We start from the raw sequence: 25,375 nt of genomic DNA on the forward strand, positions 1-25,375 counted from the left end.
GAACAAAACATACCATGTGCTACTGGTGAACATTGAGCAACTAATATGCGCAGTGGTGAAACACAAAGTCATTGGTCAAAACAAAATTTATCAAATGGCAGTACATTCCGCCCTTTGACCAATTAATTTTTGTTTCACATATCTCTTGTTTCAAACAAAAACAAAAAACAAAAAAAACATCAGCACAAAAAAACATTATCAGCAAGTCACATTTGAATGATCAAAACAATCCCTGTAAAGCAATAGAAGTGAATTAACACATTGATTTCATAACCTTTCACATCAGATACATCTTTACAGAAAAGACTGGGCAATTTTTATACTCTGAGTGAGTCTCTAATTCAACAGTGTTAGCAATTTGATGTGGCATGAGTTCTGCTCATGTAAAGGTGCACGGTCCACCTGAAAGGTTTGCTGGAAGGTAAGCAAAAGTCAGAGTTCCATACGAGAGGGAAAAAAAAAAAAAAACACAGCTTAGTTCCAGTGGAAGAATGCAATCAAACAAGTTGAACTTGAACTGAAGGCGCAGTTTGCGCAAAATGGATCCATGGTGCTGGCACCTTACTCAGCCAGGTTCAGGTTGGGGATTCGGTCCCTTCCCCGACCCCACACGCACACACCGGAAGGGGGACCACACAGCACACTCAGGGACAGTGGCGAAACGTGGTAGGATCTGCAAAAGAAACAAGTATGACTTTTCTTGCAAATAACATTTTTCATTTAAACTGCACCCTTCCTCTTTCTTTCCCTGTTTTATAATCAGCAGGACGTTTTTGGGGCCCTTTGTTATATTTTCTGCAGGTTCTGGAGGATCACTTGGGGCTTCAGCCCACACATCAGCACTGAGGTTTTTATCTGCTGCGCCACAGCTTCCCTTTTCTTGCACTGTCAGAAGGGCTGGGGCAGACTCCTTCTTTAACAAACCTCCATTCACTGCACTTTTGTCAATTTGGGCCATTCTGTCTCCAATTTGTATGAATGAATCAGATTCTTTTCTAGGTATCAGCATAATTTCGATTTTTCCTTGGTAATTTGCAGCAATCACTTTCCCTAAAACCTGATCAATTTGCCATTTCTGATCTGGTAACTTTCCTCTCCCCAACTGCTCTGTGACTGCTTGCATGACAGATTGCTTTTGTGCGTGCTGCACAGCTTTTATCAAAACTAGGGGAATGTGCATCTCTCTCATCTCTGCCCACCTGTAAGTGGCTTTTTCTCTCAGCTGCTCACATTTCTGGGGCACCCACTTAGCCATCCCCACTAAGGCAGAATTCTGGGTGTACACTTCTCTCTCTGAATTTTTCTCATTAACATCTGCAAGGTAATTGAACCAGTTAGGTGCTAAAACATTAGCAATGAACCAAAAATCAGCGTAAAAATGACACATCTCACGTAGCTCTTGCTTTAAAATCTGACACACATTATACAACGCTGTTCCTTCTACGGTGCCAGAAAGCAACATTTCAGTCAATGAATCATTAGTAAAACAAACATGCTTTTTATCTTCAGTGGACACGAGTTCAAATGGTGCACTCAACTTCATTGGTAACTCTTTTACCTGTGGTACTCTAGCCCTGTCTTGCAAGTACCAGATCCATTGTATGATTCTAGCTAGGGGCACTATTTTCTTCCCTTGTTCTTGAATTACATGTACATAAGTATTTCCTTCTTGCACTGCGCAGAAACCTAAAGTCTGCATTATTTCATTTGCCAAATCACAAGCGCGCAGCTGCATATAATTTTTCACAGTGACCATATACAAAAGTGTTAGGATTTCACTCAAATGAAGGCTATTCTTTTTCCAAAAATCAAACAAGCTAATGAAAGTCGGCTCTTTCTCTAAAATCTTTGGTTTTACTTGTGCATTTTGCAACGGTAACTCGTAAATCACATTCTGGTCTCTCTCGTCCGTGTTATCAGTTAAGGAATGCATTTTGTCTGCCAAAAACCCTGGCTCACACGAAAACTCAGTGCAGCTCGGAGCTGTCTTAACCCCCTCATTACTGGAATGGGACAAGAAAGATTCTTCTAAAACAGCCGTTTTATAACTTTCAGAATTATTTTGAATTATTGTATCCTGGCTAATTTGCTCACGTAAATTCCTATTTTCATGTTCCAACTTCCTACATTTCTCCTGCATTTCTCTGTAAGCAGATAAAGGTATCCAGACCTTTCTGTCATCATTACTTCCAAAAGACACTTTTTCTACATATGTACAACAGAAATTATTTCTCAAAGCAATATCAGGCATTTTAGCTACACATGCATTTTCAGACATGGTCTTCTCAGACATGGTCTGCCGTGCTTCTGTGATTCTCCAAACAAAAAAAAAAACAATTCCTGTAATTCTCCAAACAACAAAAAAACAATTACACTTTTAAAGTGTGCACTTAGAAATCTACCAACTCGTGAACACCCTCTTAATCACCTCTTAATGACCGACACCCCACTTCTGGTACCAATTGTAGTGCTTTCCTCTTATCTAGTTTCTAAGCACTAACATAACACAACAGAAATGCACTTCTGAGGTCAAAGAAGACTTTTATTGTTGTTAATTCTTCCCCAACCACAATATTTATGAATGACGAATTAGTAGTTTTCAAGTCCGCGTTAATCAAACAAAATATATCAGTTTGCAATATACACAGCAGGTTATATTTATAAGATATTGAATGCAAAGCAAAACAAATACTTCACCGTGTGGGAACTATCTACAGCTTCATCTTTCTAAGGTCTGCAAGCTGATGACCCCTGTCAGCCGCGAGAAAGAGATTCATCTACCCACACGGGATTGCTGGCAGCTGGCGCCAAGCTCCAGCACGAGGTCCGGCAGATTCGAATCTGAATCTCTGCAGCCTGTTACATTCGTTACAAAGGTGTGCCCCCTCCTCTCAGACCTGGGAAACTGAGCAAGCCTTTTGGAGACTGGCCAGGTCTCCAAGACTACTCCTGTTCCCAAGCTCAAGCGAAGAAAAAAACAACACCCATGTACTCTCTCTTATCATGTCTAGTCTACTGTGAGAAAAACATCTTGGTTCTCTTGTGCAAAAACACAGCTTGGAAAAATACAGCTTGGATTCTCAACTGCAATGTCTAACTCCACGTTAAAGGCAATGGGCAGCTAACCTAAATATCAAATGCAATGTCTAGTGTCATGTCAAAGCCAATAAGCATCTAAGCTGAATACAAAATGCAATGTCTTATATCATGTCAAAGCCCATAGGCAGCTGAGCTGAATACAAAATGTAATATATGATATCATGTCAAAGCCAATAGGCAGCGGAGCTGAATACAAAATGTAATGTATAATATCATGTCAAAGCCAATAGGCAGCGGAGCTGAATACAAAGTGTAATGTATAATATGATGTCAAAGCCAATAGGCAGTTAAGCTGCATGTCAAAGCCAATAGGCAGAATATCTAATAGCATGTCAAAGTCAATAGGCAGCTAAACTGAATACATCATGTCAAAGCCAATAGGAATGCAATGTCAAAGCCAATAGGCGGCTAGACTGGATACAGCATGTCAAAGCCCATAGGCAGAATACAGAATGTAATGACTAATGCAATGTCAAAGCCCATAGGCGGCTAAACTGAACAAAACATACCATGTGCTACTGGTGAACATTGAGCAACTAATATGCGCAGTGGTGAAACACAAAGTCATTGGTCAAAACAAAATTTATCAAATGGCAGTACAGATGTAACCCCAGGGACGTCAGACATCATAATCTGAAGAACAATCTTGATCAATTATGATCTACGTAAACCTATGTAATAATCAGGATTACACCTACAGCTTCTAAAACTGCACTAAAAAACTGAAAGAGGAGACTGGCCTACTGATACCTGATAATCAAATCCCTGGAGCCACTGAATTCCAGTCTTTCTTCCACCAAGGGGCCGAGGAGAGTTCGCCCTGCTGAGCTTCGGTTTCCAATCTGAAGCACCCCCCACGTTGTTGGACAGTTAACATTTTTCACGCAAGTTTGGGCGAGAGAGGTTTGACTTTTGTCCTAGGGATGGGGAGTTGGGTAGTTAATATGCTTGGGAATTTTCTGGGGTTTAATATCGGTCCGAGAATCATCACAGAAACTGCAAAATGGAGCAGGGAGCAGGAAATCACGAGGGAACTCATCTTAACACAAGGCTACCAGAAACACCCCTCAGTAGAACAACAAAAACACCACTATAGCTACACCAAAATCATATAAGGTCCTCACCTGGAACATCAGGGGTATGCACTCTTTGGTCAAGAGATATAAGATATCATCTTATTTGCAGAGAAGGGGTATTCAAATAGACATGCTACAGGAAACTCACTTAACATCAAAAGAGGGCAAAGCCTTACAGTAAAGATGGAGAGGTCATGCATTCTATACTACTTATTCAGCATACTTGAGGGGCACCCTGATTTGGATCCGAGCAGGGGTCCCTTTTCAGTTGACAGATAGCCTCATAGATCCAGAGGGGAGATTCGTGGTCATCAAAGGCAGACAGGAGGGGAAAGACCTGGCTCTAATTAATGTATACGCCCCCAACACAGGAGAGGGTGATTTCTTCACTCGACTATCCAACCTGCTAGCGGCATACCTGCAAACACCGTTAATAGTAGGAGGTGATTTTAATTTGTAAGCGACCTCAACGCAGATAGAGCACATCCTCCCCTACCGCATTCCCCATTGGTGAAAATAGCTCAACAGTTCACCACTTGGCAGGCGAACTGGGGCCTCATTGATGCCTGGCGTAAATTGCACCCTAATACCAAAGACTACTCCTTTTTCTCTGCCCTCCATGAGCTACATGTTAGATTAGACTCCTTCTTATGCTCACCGGACATACACTCACTTATATCAAACACAGAATACTTGTCTCGTACAATATCTGACCATAACCCCCAGTTGCTGTCTTTAGGGTGGGGGTCCCCCATCCCATGTATACCCACGTGGAGACTTAGACCTGAATTACTAGAGGATCCCCCCCATCCGAGATGATATCCGCCAAGACATAGGGGGTCATTCTGACCCTGGCGGTAATTACCGCCATGGCGGAGGTCGGCGGTAGCACCGCCAACAGGCTGGCGGTGCACCGCTGGGCATTCTGACCGCGGCGGTTCAGCCGCGGCCAGAAACGGAAAGTCGGCGGTGTACCGCCGACTTCCCGCTGCCCTTGAGAATCCTCCATGGCGGCGGAGCGCGCTCCGCCGCCATGGGGATTCTGACACCCCCTACCGCCATCCTGTTCCTGGCAGGTCTCCCGCCAGGAACAGGATGGCGGTAGGGGGTGCCACGGGGCCCCTGGGGGCCCCTGCAGTGCCCATGCCAAAGGCATGGGCACTGCAGGGGCCCCCGTAAGAGGGGCTCCATTCTGAGCCGGCGTCCTCGTGGGAAGGGTGTTTCCCGCTGGGCTGGCGGGCGGACTTTTGGCGGTCGCCCGCCAGCCCAGTGCGAAACCCAGAATGACCGCTGCGGTCTTTTGACCGCGGTACGGTCTTCTGGCGGTTCCCGCTTGGCGAGCGGCTACCGCCGCCCGCCAAGCTTAGAATCACCCCCATAGTACGTTACTTCGAAGAAAATGACAGCACCACGACTAACAGAATGGTAGAATGGGACGCCTTTAAGGCAGTAATAAGAGGGAGATGCATTGCCGAAACAGTAGGAATTCGTAGGACCTTATTAGGAGAAACTGAGAAAGCCGAGGCTATACTGAGAGAAACAGAGAAAAATAGGCCTGGAAACCCACATTTACAACCCTGAATGCAAGAGAACAGATTAAAAGTAGCACATTGTGTCGAACATCTCAGATGTTTCGACCATAAGCAATATCTTGTAAGGGTGCATGGCAAAACAATAAAGCGAGTAAACTGCTTTCCTGGGTAGTATTGCAATCAGAAAAATCCCCCCCCCCCCCATAATGAGCCTGACCACAAGAGCTGGGACCCAAATACATGACCCTGAACAGATTAACACCCAGTTCTTGGCTTTCTATGAATCACTATACCAAAAAAGATCCAACCTAAACGGGGACCTAATTGAGCAATATTTATTAACAATAAACTTAAAACCCCGGAAACCAACACCCACTGACGCACTAGAAGAAAATATCACACTAGATGAGATCAAAGGGGCTGTGAAAAATCTGGCAAGAGGAAAAACACCTGGTACTGCCGGCCTGCCGGCCAAGTTTTACAAAACCTTTGCTGAAATACTCGCACCCCGACTAGAAAAAATGTTTAAATGCGCCAAGGACCAAGGCCTATTACCCGAAACTACTAGGGAAGCCATTATAGTCCCGCTGCTTAAGCCCGGCAAGGATCCAACTGAGATGGGGGCATACAGACCCCTCTCCATGCTGAACCTCGATTATAAGATACTCAGCAAGATCTTGGCAACCAGACTCCTCCCTCTGATGCCCTCTTTCATCCACCCAGACCAAGCAGGCTTCATTCCAGGACGTAACACAGCAGGAAACATCCGCAGGCTCATACCAGTTATGAGTGGAATAACCCCCACAAATGAGTCTCCGGGCATCTTGGCAGTAGACATTGAAAAAGCCTTCGATAGTCTGGAATGGGACTTCCTTTATAAGGTTATGTCCCAAATGGGAATTGGCCCTGAATACATTGCATGGGTGAAATTACTTTATACTAACCCCGCAGCTAGAGTCTGTACGGGACGTATAATATCGTCCAGATACACAGTGGAACGCGGGACGAGACAGGGTTGCCCCCTCTCTCCCCTGTTGTTTGCACTGGCAATGGAACCTCTGGCCACAGCGGCCAGGGCGGGATAGGGAGGACCTGGGATACTGGTCGGAAACGTAAGACACTTCATAGCCCTGTACGCAGACGACCTCCTGATCTTTTTTAGCGATATACAGAGGGATCTCCCCGTGGCTCAACTAATGCTATCTAACTTCGAAAAACACTCAGGCCTTAAGCTAAACTGGGACAAAACAGGTTTATTCCCCCTGGTGAAGCATCATCAACCCCCACTGAATTTAGGAATGGTTAGATGGATACCTGATGGGCTCACATATCTAGGGGTAAAAATATATCATGAGACCAGAGACATTCTTGATGGAAATTTAGGCGGCGCCGTCTGCTCCATAAAATCCTGCATGACATTCTGGCAAACACTCCCTCTATCGGTGATAGGTCGCATCACGATTCTTAAAATGATAGTACTACCGAGACTGTTATACCATTTCGCGGCCCTTCCGATATGGATTCCTAAGTCCTTCTTCAGGGACCTGAATTCAACAGTAAGCTCATTTATATGGGGTAACGGCAGGAAAAGAGTGACTCTAACAAAGCTCCAAAGACAGATGTCAAATGGGGGCCTAGCAAAACCAGACTTTGAGTCGTATTACCTTGCGGCTCAATTACAATGGCTGGCACTGTCGATCTCTAACAGCTTGGTGTTAAAACCTAATGCAGAGACCTCCTTAACGCAGAAGGCAAGACTGTTTGAAATACTACTAGGCTCCACAAAAGAAGGAAAGCAAGACAGCCCCGAAGTGAAAATAATCACTAAATGTTGAAAATCATACTTACACAAAACTAAAACTAAGACTCCCTATTCAGCGGAACTTCGTCTCAGTGCAATGCAAGCAATAACTCAGAAGAGGGCTGAACTTGAGCTTAGAGACTGGCTGGAGGCCGGAATTAATACGGTAGGCATATTATTCGAGAGCAATAAGTTGAAATCTTTTGAGACCCTTAGAGCATAATATGACATCCCGGCAAAACATTTTTTAACATACAGGACCATAAAAGCTAGGATATGCAATCACTGGCGAACAAAAAATATTGAACCAGCAGCGCAAGAAATGTGCACGTCCCTGGCATCCTCAAATCCCAAGACTAGGGTTATTTCTACTTTGTATGCTTTGATTAGAGCAGATAATACAATCCCCCTTCCCTATCTAAAACAACAATGGGAAAAAACTATTAACTGAGACATCTCTGAAATAGAATGGGAACGTATATTACAGAACCTGCCTAAAGCTTTGCGGAATGCCAGATTTAAACTGATTAATTTTTATGTCCTACATCAAGCCTACCTAACACCCGCTCGCATTAACAAATACTTCAGTAAAACCACAGAGTGTTGTCCAAGGTGTAGATTAATAGATGCAGAATTTAATCACATGTTTTAGGAATGCCAAACACTGACATCTTACTGGACTGAGATTTGCCAAAAATTGTCCCAGATACTAAGTAGGACTGTGTCATGCTCAATTGACACCTGCCTCTTGAACGCATTTACACATTCTACTAAACATAAAGCCTCAGACAGATTTCTAGACTTAGCCCTAACACTAGCCAAAAGAGAAATAGCCAGCAACTGGAAACATCCTGTGGGCCCTAAACTAATAAACTAGAAAAATGAACTACTTAGGTGGGCTACTGCTGAGGGTACACTGCTGCAAAAAGAAGCCAAAACCAGGATCAGACCTCCTGAAGTATCAGAAAACTGGGAATTAATAATGGATTCACTTAGAACTGAGCTAACCGTACAGCACTCCCCCAACACTCAATAACCAAGTCCAAGTTACCTATACGAATACACAAGAACATTCAACACTCAAAAACAGAATAAGGCCTTCTCATAGACAAAGTCAGAAGACCCCTACACATACAAATAACTCCCAAAGACTCAGTTGAGTTAATCGAAAGTCTCTATCTTCTCTGTTGCAAATGGAATATCACTAAATAATTACTCGGACCGAGGGGTTAGGGTGGGATTGGGGACGGGGGGAGTTGGATTTTGTTGCTATCAAATAAATAATGTTTACAAAAAATGAATCCCTACCAGTTTAGGCGTGCAAATAAATAAGACAAATGTGTTAAACAGAGAGATGTGAAGATGGAAGTAAAGTGTAAGCTGTTTTGAATTGTTTATAAAATCAATAAAAATTGGTTTAAAAATCAAAAATAGTCAGACACTTTGCTACGATGTGACCAGCCTTCTAATGCCTTGACAGAACAATCCACAAAGTCAACCCAATCCTATGAGGACTCCTTTTTGATTTTTCGGAATTTAATTCTGTACTGCTCTGTGGTGAGCCCAAAACCATCTCTGAGTGCATTCTTAAGGACACTGTGGTTATCTGAGTCGTCCTCTGTGACAGTGAGGAGTCTGTCCCTCGCCTTATCAGTGAAGAACAAGCAAGGAATATCAGCCCACTGCCTGTGAGGGACCCTCTGAACTTTACAGGCCCTCTCAAGTGCAGCAAACCACTTTTGGATGTCATCCCCCACCTTATATGGGGGAACAATGTCATGTACATTTCTAGAATCAATGGTGTCCTCCCTGACCCCATAATTCCTGAAACTGCTTCTGCCACCATGGGGAACTAACCCCAACCCCTGCCTCTCTCTCTCAACAGCCAATGTCTCCCTATCTGGGGCTAGCTGTTGCTGCTGCAGACTCAGCCTGGCCTCCTCCAGTCTCAGTTTCCTGAGCTGCCTATCTATTGAGACATCACCTAGAGTTGAACCATGGGATCCCTAAGAAACTGAGGTGAAATTAGAGTGTTGTAGGAAAGTACCATCTTGCTTGGCATGTTACCCCATTTTTACATGTATGTCAGTTTGTTTTTACATGTCTCATTGGGATCCTGCTAGACAGGATCCCAGTGCTCATACTTTGTGGCCTGAATGTGTATACCGGCGTAGTGACTAACTGTGTCACTGAGACTCTGCTAACCAAAACCTCAGTGCTTATGCTCTCTCTGCCTTTAAATTTGTCACTATAGGCTAGTGACCACTTTTACCAATTTAAATTGGCATACTGGAACACCCTTATAATTCCCTAGTATATGGTACCTGGGTACCAGGGGGTATTGGGGTTCCAGGAGATCCCTATGGGCTGCAGCATTTCTTTTGCCACCTATAGGGAGCTAAGACACACCTTTACACAGGACTGCCACTGCAGCCTGAGTGAAATAACACACATGTTATTGCACAGCCATTTTCACTTCACTTAAGTGACTTATAAGTCACCTATATGTCTAACCTTCACTTGCTGAAGGTTAGGTGCAAAAGTACTAAGTGTGAGGGCACCCTTGCACTAGCAAAGGTGCCCCCACATAGTTCAGGGCCATTTTCCCGTACTTTGTGAGTGCGGGGACACCATTACACGTGTGCACTACATATACGTCAATACCTATCTGTAGTTTAGCAATGGTAACTCAGAATATGGCCATGTAACATGTCTAAGATCATGGAATTGTCACCCCATGCCAAATCTGGTACTGGGGAGCCAATTCCATGCATCCCCGGGGCTCCACTATGGACACCAGGTACTGCCAAATCAGCTCTCTGGGGTTTTCTCTGCAGCTACCGCTGCTGCCGCCCCACAGACAGGGATCTGCCCTCCTGGGGTCAGGGCAGCCCAGTCCCAGGAAGGCAAAACAAAGCATTTCCTCTGAGAGCTGGGTGTTACACCCTCTCTCTTTGGAAATAGGTGTTAAAGGCTGGGGAGGGGTAGCCTCTCCCAGCCTCTGGAAATGCTTTGAAGGGCAAAGATGGTGTCCTCCTTGCACAAGCTAGTCTACACTGGTTTAGGGAACCCCTAGTCCCTGCTCTGGTGTGAAACAGGACAAAGGAAAGGGGAGTGACCACCACCCTGTCCATCACCACCCCAGGGGTGGTGCCCGGAGCTCCTCCAGTGTGTCCCAGACCTCCGCCATCTTGTTTCCAGAGGTGTGAGGGCACTTTGGAGGCCTCTGTGTGTCCAGTGCCAGCAGGTGATGTCAGAGACCCCTCCTGATAGGTGCTTACCTGACTAGGTGGCCAATCCTCCTCTGAGGGCTATTAAGGGTCTCTCCAGTGGGCTTTTCCTCAGATAACGACTTGCAAGAATCCAGCAGGACTCCACTGCACTTCTCTCTTTGACTTCTGCCGAAGATCGACCGCTGACTGCTCCAGGACACCTGCAAAACTGCAACAAAGTAGCCAGAAGACTACCAGTGACATTGTAGCGCCTAATCCTGACGGCTTTCTCGACTGTTTCCTGGTGATGCATGCCCTGCGGGCTGCCTGCCTTCACCCCTGCACTGGAAGCCATGAAGAAATCTCCCGTGGGTCGACGGAATCTTCCCCCTGCTTCAGCAGGCACAAAACTTCAGCTTCACTGGTACTCTGGGACCCCTCTCATCCTGATGAGCGTGGCCCCTGACACACAGGTGGTAGACCCAAGTGACCGAGGCTGTCCAGTGGTCCAACTGTCCAAATTTGGAGTAGGTAAGTCCTTGCCTCCCCTCTCCAGACAGCAATCCTGTGCACTGCGTGAACTGCAGCTACAGGGGCTTCTGTGCACATTTCCAAGAAATCCTGCATGCACAGCTGATCCTAGGTCCCCAGCACTCTGTCCTGTGATGCTGAGCTCCCTGAGTTGATCTCCAGTGCTATGGGGCCTCCTTTTGCCGTGTTGAGATGGCTGAGGTGTTCAGACTTCTTGAACCTGTGTTCAAGGACTTCTGCTGGTGCTTCCTGCTTGTGAATGGGCTCTCTACGTTGCTGAGAGCCCCCTCTGTCTCCTCTCCCAAGTTGTGACATCCTGGTCCTTCCTGGGCACAAGCAGCACCCTTTTTCATTAACCATAACTCTTGCAGCTAGCAAGGCTTGTTTGCAGTATTTTGCCAAGGAAACACTTCTGCATCCTCCAGCACGCAGTGAGACATCTTCTGCACGAAGGAGAACTTCCTACCTTTTTCGTTGTTGTGGAATCTTCAGCTTCTTCCAACTGGAGGCAGCCTCTTTGCATCTTCATCCGGGGTTTAGTGGGCTCCTGCCCCCCATGGACACTTTTGCGACTCTTGGACTTGGTCCCCTTCCTTTGCAGGTCCTCAGGTCCTGGAATCCATCTTCAGTGCTTTGCAGTCTGTTGTGGTCTTCGCAAAATTCCTTATCACGACTTTAGTGTGTTTCTGGGGAAATAGTAGTACTTTACTCCTACTTTCTAGGGTCTTGGGGTGGGATATCTTGGACACCCTTAGTGTTTTCTTACACTCCCCGTGGCCCTCTACACACTACACTAGCCTAGGGGTCCATTTGTGGTTTGCATTCCACTTTCTTAGTATATGGTTTGTGTTGTCCCTAGGTCTATTGCATCCTATTGTATTCTACAGTGTTTGCACTACTTTCTGACTGTTTTACTTACCTAATTTGGTCTGTTGTGTATATCTTGTGTATTGTACTTACCTCCTAAGGGAGTATATCCTCTGAGATATTCTTTGGCACATTGTCACTAAAATAAAGTCCCTTTATTTTTAGTAACACTGAGTGTTGTCTTTCTTATGATATAGTACCTATATGATATAAGTGGTATTGCATGAGCTTTGCATGTCTCCTAGTTCAGCCTTGGCTGCTCTGCTATAGCTACCTCTATCAGTCTAAGCTGCTAGAACACTACTACTTTACTAATAAGGGATAACTGGACCTGGCACAAGTTTTAAGTACCATTGGTACCCACTGTAAGCCATGTCAGCATCCTACAAGTGTGCAAAGGTAGATCTTTCCCTAACCTTAGTAACCCTGGTAACCTGCCCTCCAGTTGTGAAGGGAGCCCTCCCAGAGTGACTACCCCTCCCACTGCCCCACTGCCAGCTACACTAGATGGTTTGCTAGGGTGAAGATCTTTTGAAGAGCCCGCCCCTGAATCTTCAGGATGGTTCACTGATACTAACGGTGTAGAATCTCCCACTTCCTCCTCCTAGTTACCAGCCTGTTCCTGGTCATCCTGAAGAAGGAGGCTCAAAAGAAAATTCTTGTTACAGCTAGGCCCAGCAGTAGACATAGTGTAGTGAGTATTATAATAGTGTAAGTGGAAAAAGAACCCTACTGTACCTAACCCCTAGTCTCTTAGAAAGGAAGATAAGAGACTAGATCCTGTAACTAGGTACATGTATGTATAGCTCTAGGTATAAAGTACACTTTCCTGTGGAAACCACCAGTGACAGAGTAATATGGCAATTTAAATTAATTATCCCACCTCTGCAACACCAATGTAGGAGACTGGCCTGGTTTGTAGTGGGTACCAAAGGTACTTACACCTTATACCAGGTCCAGTTATCCCTCATTAGTGAAATGTAGTCAGTGTCTAGAAGCCAGGCTGTCTAAGGGTAGTTGTATCTTAGCAGCCAAGGCTTTTTTAGGAGTCATGCAAATCTCATGCAAACCACTGTGGTCACAAAGTACTTACACACATGAAAGAAAATACCCAGTATACAAAAATAAAGGTACTTTATTTTGGTGACACAAATTCCAAAAATACCTTAGAGACTATACCCCCTTAGAAGGTAAGTAATATACACAGTATATACATTAGAATGCAGTAATAGCTGTAAAAACAGTTAGAAAACAGTTCAAATAGTGAAAATCACAATAGTTAGAAATGGGCCTGGGGGAACAGAAGCCATATACTACAGTAGTGGAATGCGAATGTTGGTTTTCCACCGAGGAAACTGTAGTGTGTAGAGGGGCGTTGTACGTGTAAGAAAACACCAAAGGTAAGTAATTGAACCTTGGGGACGCGCTAGCAACTTTGAAGGGACTACATATCCCATCCTGCCTTGAGACCCCAGGAGGCAGCCATTTTCCACAGCACCTGCACCCACTTGACCATACAAACGAGTGCTATAGAGTGTGTGGGGGCACTTTGCAGCACGTGACGCGCTAACAACTTTGAAGGGACTACATATCCCAGAATGCTTTGAGGCCCCAGGAGGTGGCCATTTCTCCACAGCACCTGCACCCACTTGACCAGACCAACGAGTGCTATAAAACGTGTGCGGGGCACTTCACAGCGCGGATACGCACGCGGGCTGCACCCAGGCCAAGGCAGGCCCGTCTTAATCCATGAGAGACCGGCAGAGGCTGGGATGGGCCCATACTCTTTAGACTTTAACTTTTTGATGCATATATTTGGGTTATAACTGTCTTAGGCATTTTTAGATCTTGGTAGACTTTATCATGGTGATCTGTGGCATAATGGGGTAAAGGAAGGTGACCACAAGTTCCACGTCCACTTTGCAACCTCATTCTCGGTCCTCCACTTGATAACTTTCTGGTACACGCAGTGGATTTGGTTTCAAATGAAATTAAGTTGGCAGAAGGCCGTCTTTCTTTAGTGGCAGAGGATATTGAGTCTAGGCTCCCTAGCATGCCCTTGAGCCCTGCCGCCATATGCAACTTTGGTTCTGCAAAAAATACTCTGGATGATACTCCACCCTCAGCACCTGTTACTCAAACCCTTTGCGTGGACCTGGAAGGGGTGGTTTCAGATAACATAGCTGGGGACGTAGATGTGAGTACTGTTGATTGTTCTAGTGTGCCAGATGCTCTGTGTTTCTCCTTTGACTCCAGCCCATTACCAAAAAGGCAAAGGAGGAATGCTAAATCAAAAAATAAATCTGCCCCAAAGTCATAGCCCTTGACTCAAGATACTCTCATTAGCTCTGTGCCTTCACACACCCCAAATGTGGACCCTGGGCCTAGCTGAAGATTTGGTTCAATGATTTATTAGACTCTAAGCTGCAACTAATCCATACTCGATTAGCAACACTAAAATCTAGTCTAAGTAATTTAGCCTCAATGTCGGTGAAGGACTCGCTGCAAGCATGGTCAGTGGCATCGCAGTCAGAGGCCCTGGATTGCCCCTCTGTTAGGTGGATGGTTTTGAGGCCTAATCACCTTTCTAGAGTAGCCACACAAATCTCTACATGCTTACAGAATGGGGGTAGAGAAGGTAGCTCAATTGACCAGCTGGCCACTCATCCTGTAAATTCACACACACAGGAGCTTAATCCTCAAATCGCAAATAGTACTCCATCCCTTGGTAGCCAGCATGAACAACAGAAGGCTGTCCACCCACTACCCCAGGCTGCATAAAGAAATCCACATCAGCCCTTGAAAACAAAGTTATTTTTTGGTTAAACACAAAAGTAAGTTGTAAGTGGGACCTTTTAAAAAGGGGACATGTTTGTCCGTCGGGTGGATAGTATAGGCTCAGTGAGGGGACAATCACTTGGAGACCTTGTGATTGTCAACGTCTGAGATCTGAATTTTGCCAGGGAAATTTTAGTGTTCACTGATGCCAGTATGGAGGGGCTAGAACAGATTAGAATTCTACCATTGGGTTATTTTTGTAAACATCTAGCCCCCATGAGAGATGCTCAGAACACTGAGAACACCCAGACTTACCATCAAGCCGCTATATGGGGCTCAGGGAGCCACTCCCTTCCAAGCCACCATCAGCTTAGCAATCACTCCTCAGTCTTGAGTGAACTGGAATAGTGGGATCAACTACCACTGGCAGGCCAAATTGAGCCTAGTAGAACTACTGGGGAGGGGAATTCAGGGCAGAAGGGCCATGTTGTCACCAAGCAGGTTGTATCTGAAGTTAATCCACCTGTAAATGTGCCAGGGGAACTGGCTGCTTTGCCATCCATGAGGTGTTCATCAGCTCCTTAGTTGAAATGTGGCTGGTCTGGCTTCAAAGTTAGAGGTCAGGGTTGGTGCCTATTTATATTAAAGTTTGATATTATCTTTATGCAGGAAACCTGGGCTGTTTCAGAATTGGTTATTGGTGGATACACTATCTTTAGTAAGTTTGCCGCCCCTCACCTTCAGGTCACGCTAAAGTGGGCCTGGTGGCCTAGTTTAAGGTCAGTCTTGGTTACAAGGTCTTACCAATAACAATGGACTTGGATGGAATTCAAGCATTTGGGGTGGCAAGTTAAGAATTTATCTGGTGAATTATTACAACAATAACTTTGCATCTACTAACAACTCTTCCTTCCTTGACCTCTCTCTAGCCATCAGTTGCTTGGCTGATGGGGCTTGTGCGAGTGGCAGACCCTTTAATGTACTTTTGGCAGGGGGTTTCCATGCCAAACTGAGAGATATGTCCACATCAGTGGATTCTCCCTTTGATCCCGCTATTAGGGAAGTGGGTCACTGGGCTGAACCCGAAGGGACGGCACCTATATGCCCTCCTTCTGGCACACAACTTGGTTAGCCCCAAATCCTGCCCAGATAACGCAGTGGCACCAACTTTTATTGGCCAGGGCTGCAGCTCCACAATTGATTACATATTCGTTTTCTAGAACCTCTTACCCCTGACCAATGTGCTTGAAGTGATTCCCTCAGTTTTCAGTGACCAAAGCCCTGTGGCAAATCAACTTAAAGTGCCCTCCCAGACTAAACCGAGAGAACTTGGCCCCAGATTAAAACTAGGGACAAGGATAATGGTAGGAGGATTAGTTTGGCGATCAGCAAATCTATTATGGACTACATTCAAACCTCACCCCCATCAATGCAAACATTAAGTCAAATAAGCTGTCGGGACCCTGCTATTTGCCTAACAGGTTTTGCTGAGCTCACGTCTTATGTTAGGGAACTTATGAGTAGACAAAATGAAAATGTCCTTTTGACTGGCTGCCCCTGGTTTAATAGACCGTGTATGGTAGCCAATGCCTCTCTGCGCCACGCACTTAGCCAAAATCTTAGAGACAAAGCCAATGTCATTGCTTGTAGAAAGGCATATGCCCAGGCGGTAATACAGCGAAAGGCTGAAGTTAAGATAGAACAGTGGGAAAATATAACAGACGCCTCTAAAAAGAAGGACTCCCAGGCTTTTTGGAGGGTAGTCCGGGCTTGCCTCTCAGATGGCAAACTGCCAGAAGCAATTACATCGCATATCCCCCCGATGCTTGGGTTGGCCATTTTTCTGGTATCTATGGGGCAAACGAGGTAAAGGGTCAATCTGTACAGATAACTTTGCCCTTGAACCCTGGCTCTCTCTTTTTAGAAAGTGAGGTACTAAAGGCAATTTGTGATAGTCTCCCAAAGAAGTCCCCCGGTACGGATGGGATCCCGATGGACCTTTTAAAAAAATTCCCAGAGTTTTGGTCCTCTTTGTTGTCCAGGACTTTTAATATGGTGTGCAGGGTTGGACCCCCTATATCGTGGCAAACTTCTGTAGTCGTCTCAATTTAAAAAAAAGGCAATACTCTACACCCTAGGTGTTATCAGCCAATCTTGCTGGTCAACTTCTCCTCAAAATTAATGGGGAGGGTGGTTTTGGAAAGTTTGATCTCTTGGGTGCAGGAGAAAAAAATATTTCTTGGGCCCAACATGGTTTCAGGAAAGGTCTGAGCACTATTGAGCAGTGCCTGAACCTTTACCTTCTTAAGGCCAAGTACAAGTATGTGAAAGGTAGGTCCATTCACTTGGCTTTTACGGACTTGTCTAGCGCGTTTGATTATGTCAATTGGGAAAAGCTCTGGGCAATTCTTCTAAACATGGGTCTTGATGACAGCCTAGTAGATCTTTTGAGACTCCTTCACCAGGGCCAGAAGACACAAATAAGGTATGGGTTGAATGACGAGACCACCTCTCATTTTGGTGTAAGTCAGGGTGTTCGCCAGGGGTGTGTCCTCACCCCCAGTCTATTTCTTTTGTACATTAATGACTTAGAGAAAACCTTGGTTTCTACAGGAACTGATGTGCCCCACATATACAATAATGTCATTCCAGCCCTACTGTATGCGGAGGATGCAGTCTTACTGGCGAGGACTGCAAATGGGCTGAAACCGCTAGTGTATAGTTTTGTGGAGTTCAAGAAAAATGTAGACCTTGAAACCAGCTGCTCGAAGACCTTTGTAATGGTTTGTGGCCCTAAAAATACCAAGACGCGCCCTATGCGGATAGGAGAACAAACTTTAACAAAAGTAGGTTCCTTCTTGTATCTGGGGCGAGAATTTGACGACACATGTAGTTGGCGTCCCTGCTTGAAAAACAGGGTTTTATGCATGGTGCGTTCAGTGGGTATTACCCACTCCCTGGCCACCAATATAGGGTGGAAGCCGGTTGTCCCCATATTGGAGGTTTAAAAGAGAAAATGTCTGCTAGTTGTGACTGGTATGGGGCTGCAGGGGTATAAAGATGTTGGGAACCTTCAGGTAGAGGAAACTCTATTCTGTCGCCGGTGGTTGGGTGTCCCGCCCTCTACTCCCTGTTTTTCTGTCCATCAGGAATTGGGTCTTACGTACTTACAGGATAGAATTAGCGTTGCCCCGCTGGAGCTGTGGTGTGAAATTTGGCTTAATAAAGAAGCCGTCCTCAACCAGCTGATAATTGAGGATTGCCTTCTTAGTGATCCCGCTTGTTCAATCCCATGGCTGAAATATATCAAAGGATTTCTGAATGAAGTGGGTTGCCCACATTTGTTTAAAAATCTGCATTTGATTACCAAAAAAGACAAAATGTGGATATCTGACCACTTCTTTGAGTTAAGGCAGGTGGCTCATGAATCAAATGAAGTGATTAAGGTAACTATCAAAGATTACTGTATGGTAAAAATATGCCCGGGCCTAGCCCCTTATTGATGATTTGTACATAATGTGTATAAGAGATTGCTTTTAACCCGCTTCAGACCAGGGTCCCTTCACTGGTTACTGTCCTTTCCTCAAAGACAGTTCTCCTCCAGCACTAGCTGTATCTTCCCCTGTGATGAGCACTCCCCAAAAACGCTGCTACATTTCATGTTCTTCTGCAAATACTATGGGGCATATTTATACTCTGTTTGCGCCGGAATTGCGTCGTTTTTTTTTACGCAATTCCGACGCAAAACTAACTCCATATTTATACTTTGGCGTTAGACGCGTCTAGCGCCAAAGTCCATGGAGTTTGCGTCATTTTTTTGCGTGGACACCTACTTTGCGTTAATGATATGCAAGGTAGGTGTTCCCATCTAAAAAAGTGACTCCGAGGCATGTGCGCCGTATTTACACTCCCGGGCAAAATTCACGCCCGGGAGTGGGCGGGTCAAAAAAAATGACGTCCAGCCGCTTTTGCGCCGCTTTTTAGCGCCTGGACAAGGCAGGCGTTAAGGGACCTGTGGGCTCGGAAGGAGCCCAGAGGTGCCCTCCCATGCCCCCAGGGACCCCCCCTGTCACCCTTGCCCACCCCAGGAGGACACCCAAGGATGGAGGGACCCATCCTAGGGACATTAAGGTAAGTTCAGGTAAGTATTTTTTTTTAATTTTTTTGTGGCATAGGGGGGCCTGATTTGTGCCCCCCTACATGCCACTATGCCCAATGATCATGCCCAGGGGACAGAAGTCCCCTGGGCATGGCCATTGGGCAAGGGGGCATGACTCCTGTCTTTGCTAAGAGAGGAGTCATTTTAATGGGGGTTGGGAGTCAAAATAAATGGCGCAAATCGGGTTGAGGCGATAATTTTGCCTCAGCCTGACTTGCCCCATTTTTGGCGCCCAAGCTCCATATTTCCCTACGCAGGCGCTGCCTGGTGTACGTCATTTTTTTTCACGCACACCAGGCAGCGCCGGCGGCTAACGCTGGCTAACGTCATTGAATAAATACGCTAATTTGTTTGACGCAAAACTGCGTTAGCGCAGTTTTGCATCAAAAAGTATAAATATGGCCCTGTGTGTCTCTAAGAAAATTGCACTTGGTACCTCTGTTACAAAATTATAGATTTACCAATTGCAGGGCTGCTTTGCTTTTTCTTCACCAGTTAAATGATGATGAAGTATGTAGCGCCATGGGCCTTTTTCTGAAAGGAGTGGTGGCCTTGCATAAGAGGATGCTATTTTAAAACAGTTAGGATGATTTGCTCGTAGTCGAGGACCAGTAAGTGTTTTTCATATTTTGTATGTTTTTACATTTCATATGATAGGTGTTTGTTTGAATTGCATATAGGGGATTATCTGTTAAGTATTTTTTAAATTTTATTTGCGTGAATTTTAGTATCTTGAACTTATGTATGGTCTCGGTGATTTGCCTGTATGTTTTTATTGGTGTTTCTTTTGTGGATGTTATTATATCTGAATAAAGATTTTTACTACTACTACTACTACTAATAGAACCCGCCCCAGATCCCAGGAAAGCAGGAGTAAATCACAGTAAGTTTCCTAAAACACAAGAACACCTGATAGAAGATTATGCAAGAATCAGAAGAGATTGCAAGACACCAACGATGAGTTTGCGGACCTGAAGACCTGTGGAATAAAGGGACCAAGCCCAAATAGCACTGAAGAGTCCACGGAGAACAGGAGCCCCTGCTAACCTGGATGAAGGTGCAAAAGAAGAACCACCAGTGAAGTAGAACAGTCAGTACTGAACCCAAGAAGATGGATGTGGATTCCTGGTTGGTGCAGATGATGTCTTATGCCGGATGGAAGATTGCAGTCTGGTTTCCGTCACTGGATTCCACCAACATTCCTTGGCCCATGCAAAGGATGAGGTTAGCGGAAAATGGTGCTGCCTGTGACCAGGAGTGACCTGGTGGCCTCTACCCAGGAGGGGGAGACAGAAAAGGCTCTCAGCAACTCAGAGAGCCCTCAGATGACCCGGCAGCATGCACAGAAGTCCCACAGCATGGGGACAAACAAGGTGAAAATGGAGGCCCATGCAGCATGACACAAAGGGATCATTGAAATTAAATCACCAGCCGCTGCGTCACCTGTGGCCCCTCCCGCCTCCCCCTCCTCCTCACCATCTGTTCCTCTTCTTAAAATTAAATCCCCAGCCGCTGCGTCCCCTGCGGCTCCTCCCACCTCCCCCTCCTCCTTACCATCCGTTCCTCTTCTTAAAATTAAATCCCCAGCCGCTGCGTCCCCTGCAGCCCCTCCCGCCTCCCCCTCCTCCTCACCGTCCGTTCCTCCTCTTAAAATTAAATCCCCAACTGCTGCGTCCCCTGCAGCCCCTTCCCCCTCCTCCTCACCGTCCGTTCCTCTTCTTAAAATTAAATCCCTAGCAGCCGCATCCGCTGCGGCCCCTCCCGCCTCCCCCCTCCTCCTCACCGTCCGTTCCTCTTCTTTTTTTTCCCCACCGCTGCCATCCCCTGAGGCCCCACCGCCCCAGCCTGCCCATTCGCCCAGCCCTCCCTCCTCCCAGCTGCCACTCCCTCCCACCCCCCATTTATGGCAGCTGCGGTGCGGTAGCAAGGAGCAACCCTTGACCCTGCTTCCAGCAGGCAGGTCGCTCCTCGCTCCACGGCCCCTGTGCCACCTCCTCACCGTGCGTTCCTCTTCTTAAAATTAAATTCCCAGCCGATGCGTCCCCTGCGGCCCCTCCCACCTCCCCCCTCCTCCTCACCGTCCGTTCCTCTTCTTAAAATTAAATCCCCAGCCGCTGTGTCCCCTGCGGCCCCTCCCGCCTCCCCCCTCCTCCTCACCGTCCGTTCCTCTTCTTAAAATTAAATCCCCAGCCGCTGCGTCCCCTGTGGCCCCTCCCGCCTCCCCCCTCCTCCTCACCGTCCGTTCCTCTTCTTAAAATTAAATCCCCAGCCGCTGCGTCCCCTGTGGCCCCTCCCGCCTCCCCCCTCCTCCTCACCGTTCGTTCCTCTTCTTTACTTTTTCCTGCCGCTGCCGTCCCCTGCGCCCCCACCCCCAAGCCTTCCCATTCGCCCAGCCCTCCCTCCTCCAAGCTGCCACTCCATCCCTCCCCCAATTTATGGCAGCCGTGGCGCGGTAGCGAGGCGCAACCCTTGACCCTGCTTCCAGCAGGCAGGTCGCTCCTCGCTTTGCCGCCCCGCACCTCCACCTCACCATCCGTTCCTCTTCTTAAAATTAAATCCCCAGCCGCTGCGTCCCCTGTGGCCCCTCCCGCCTCCCCCCTCCTCCTCACCGTCCGTTCCTCTTCTTAAAATTAAATCCCCAGCCGCTGCGTCCCCTGTGGCCCCTCCCGCCTCCCCCCTCCTCCTCACCGTTCGTTCCTCTTCTTTACTTTTTCCCGCCGCTGCCGTCCCCTGCGCCCCCACCCCCAAGCCTTCCCATTCGCCCAGCCCTCCCTCCTCCAAGCTGCCACTCCATCCCTCCCCCAATTTATGGCAGCCGTGGCGTGGTAGCGAGGCGCAACCCTTGACCCTGCTTCCAGCAGGCAGGTCGCTCCTCGCTTTGCTGCCCCGCACCTCCACCTCACCATCCGTTCCTCTTCTTAAAATTAAATCCCCAGCCGCTGCGTCCCCTGTGGCCCCTCCCGCCTCCCCCCTCCTCCTCACCGTTCGTTCCTCTTCTTTACTTTTTCCCGCCGCTGCCGTCCCCTGCGCCCCCACCCCCAAGCCTTCCCATTCGCCCAGCCCTCCCTCCTCCAAGCTGCCACTCCATCCCTCCCCCAATTTATGGCAGCCGTGGCGCGGTAGCGAGGCGCAACCCTTGACCCTGCTTCCAGCAGGCAGGTCGCTCCTCGCTTTGCAGCCCCGCACCTCCACCTCACCATCCGTTCCTCTTCTTAAAATTAAATCCCCAGCCGCTACATTCCCTGTGGCCCCTCCCGCCTCCCACCTCCTCCTCACCGTCCGTTCCTTTTCTTAAAATTAAATCCCCAGCCGCTGTGTCCCCTGCGGCCCCTCCCGTCTACCCCTCCTCCTCACCGTCGGTTCCTCTTCTTAAAATTAAATCCCCAGCTGATGCATCCCGTGCGGCTCCTCCTACCTCCCCCCTCCTCCTCACCGTCCGTTCTTCTTCTTAAAATTAAATCCCCAGCTGCTGCGTCCCCTGCGGCCCCTCCCACCTCCTCCTCACTGTCCTTTCCTCTTCTTAAAATTAAATCCCCAGCCGCTGCATCCCCTGCGGCCCCTCCCACCTCCCCCCTCCTCCTCACTGTCCGTTCCTCTTCTTAAAGTTAAATCCCCAGCCGCTGCGTCCCCTGCGGCCCCTCTCGCCTCCCCCTCCGCCAAAGGCAAGCCCGTCTGTGCCCATCCGTGCCAAGACCGCACCCAGCGCCAGTCCCCCTAGCCCTCTCAGACAAACCTACTCCCACCTCACCCTCCACTCACTCAACCCAGGCCCTCGCCCAACCTGCACCCTTTCCAGCCCCACACACACTCATGGCCCCTTCACTTGCCTCACCTGTCATTTCTCCTGCTCCTCATCCCTCACACCACACACCACCCATAGTGACCCCTGACAACAAACACAACACCCCCAACCCAATACACACCTACTCTGCCCCCACCCCCACCAACCAGCCCCGCAGCACACCACCCCACAACCAGAATACACCCCTCAACAACACCCTCATGTACAACACCAACACCACCCACCACAACCACCTCAACTGCCTGCTCCTCAACACCCACTACCTTCACAAACATGCCATAGAACTCTGGGACCTCATCACATCACACTCACCTGACATCGCCTTCCTCACGGAAACCTGGACCAACCCATCCTCGGAACCCGACATAGCCATCGCCACCCCCAAGGGATACAAACTCCAACGCAAAGACTGCCTCAACAGGCCAGGTGGTGGCATCTCCATCCTGCACAGAGACACCATCAAAGTCACCACCAGCTCCCAAGACACTATCGACAACACAGAACACATGCACTTCCTAATCCACATTAACAACAACTCCACCCTCAGAGGTACACTAATCCAGACCACCAGGACCACGCCCCGCCTTCTGGGACACCATCGCCGACACTATCAGCTCGCATGCCCTCACCTCCACAGACTACATCCTCCCTGGTGATTTCAACTTTCACTTGGAGAACCTACAAGACCACAACTCTACCTCCCTCATAGACAACCTAACCAACCTCAGACTCAAACAACTGGTCACCACACCCACCCACTCTGCAGGACACACGCTCAATGCAATTTTCACCTCAAGCCAACACATAGCCTACACCCACACAACCAAACTCCTCTGGACTGACCATCACTGCGTCCACTTCTCCTTCACCAAACCCCCCACACACCACCATCAACACACCACACCCTATCGCATGTGGGACAAGATCCGCACAGAACGCCTGAACTACCAACTTGCTCACAACCTCCCCATACCAACGACCCCAACACAGGAGCACACAACCTCTCGAAATGGATCACTACCTCCGCAGACACACTAGCCCCTTCAGAAAACACAACGCCACCCGCAACATCAAGAACGCCCAATGGTTCATCCCCAAACTCCAAGCGCAAATGCCGCCAAGCTGAGAAAATATGGCAACAAGAACCCTCTACAACCAACTTCTCCACCCTCAAAGCCACCATTCGCACCCATCACCAACTCATACGCACCGCCAAAAGAGATCACTACAAGACACGCCTTGACAACAACTCTCAAAACAGCAAATAACTCTTCACCATCATTAATGAACTAGCCAAACCCAAAGCCAGCACCATAGACCCCTCACACACACAGCCCCTATGTGACGCCCTCTCCAACCACTTCCACCACAAAATCCTGGACATCCACAACAGCTTCATACCACACATACCCACCACACACACCCCTCACTCACCCAACTCAACCCCCACTCATGACCCCCCACCGCACTCACCACCTGGGGCCCCACCACACTCGAAGAAACCGAAAAAACCATGAACTCCATCCACTCCGGATCCCCCTCCGACCCCTGTCCACATTTCCTCTACAACAAAGCCAGCCCAACCATCGCCCCCATACTCCGCAACATAATCAACTCCTCTTTCGACTCCGCCACCTACCCAGACCCCTGGAAGCACGAGGAAGTCACTGCTCCCCTAAAAAAAACAAAGCCGACCCGGAGACCCTCTCCAACTATCGCCCCATCTCCCTCCTCCCTTTCCCTGCCATGGTTGCCAAGAAACTAGTCAACACCCGCCTATCCCACTTCCACGAAGAAAACAACACTCTTGACCCCTCACAATCCGGGTTCCGCAAGAACCACAGCACCGAAACTACCCTCATCGCATGCACGGACAACATCAGAACCAAAGTCGACAAAGGCGAGACCGTCGCACTCATCCTCCTAGACCTCTCGGCAGCCTTTGACACTGTCTGCCACCACACACTCTGCACACGCCTCCACAACATAGGAATTCGCCACAAAGCCTTACACTGGCTCACCTCCTTCCTCACCGACCGGACCCAGTGAGTCCGCCTTCCACCTTTCCTCTCCATCTCTACCAAGATCACCTGCGGAGTCCCCCAAGGGTCCTCCCTCAGCCCCACACTCTTCAACATTTACATGATCCCCCTAGCCAACATCCTCCAATCACACGGAATCACTATCCTCTCCTACACAGATGACACCCAACTCATCCTCTCCATCACCCGCAACCCCACCACAGCCAAAACCAACCTACACGCTGCTCTCCTCGACACCGCCAACTGGATGTCAACTAACCACCTCAAGCTTAACTCCAACAAAACCGAGATCATCATCTTTGGCCCCAACAAAACCATATGGGACAACTTCTGGTGGCCCACCAGCCTAGGCCCACACCCACCCCCGCAAACCATGCATGCAACCTCAGAATCATCCTGGACCCCTCCCTCTCCATGACACAGCAAATCAATGCTCTAACCTCCTCCTGCTTCCACACACTGCGCACTCTAAAAAA

This window comes from Pleurodeles waltl, chromosome 5 (assembly GCF_031143425.1).
Source record: "Pleurodeles waltl isolate 20211129_DDA chromosome 5, aPleWal1.hap1.20221129, whole genome shotgun sequence".
Lineage (NCBI taxonomy): Eukaryota > Metazoa > Chordata > Amphibia > Caudata > Salamandridae > Pleurodeles > Pleurodeles waltl.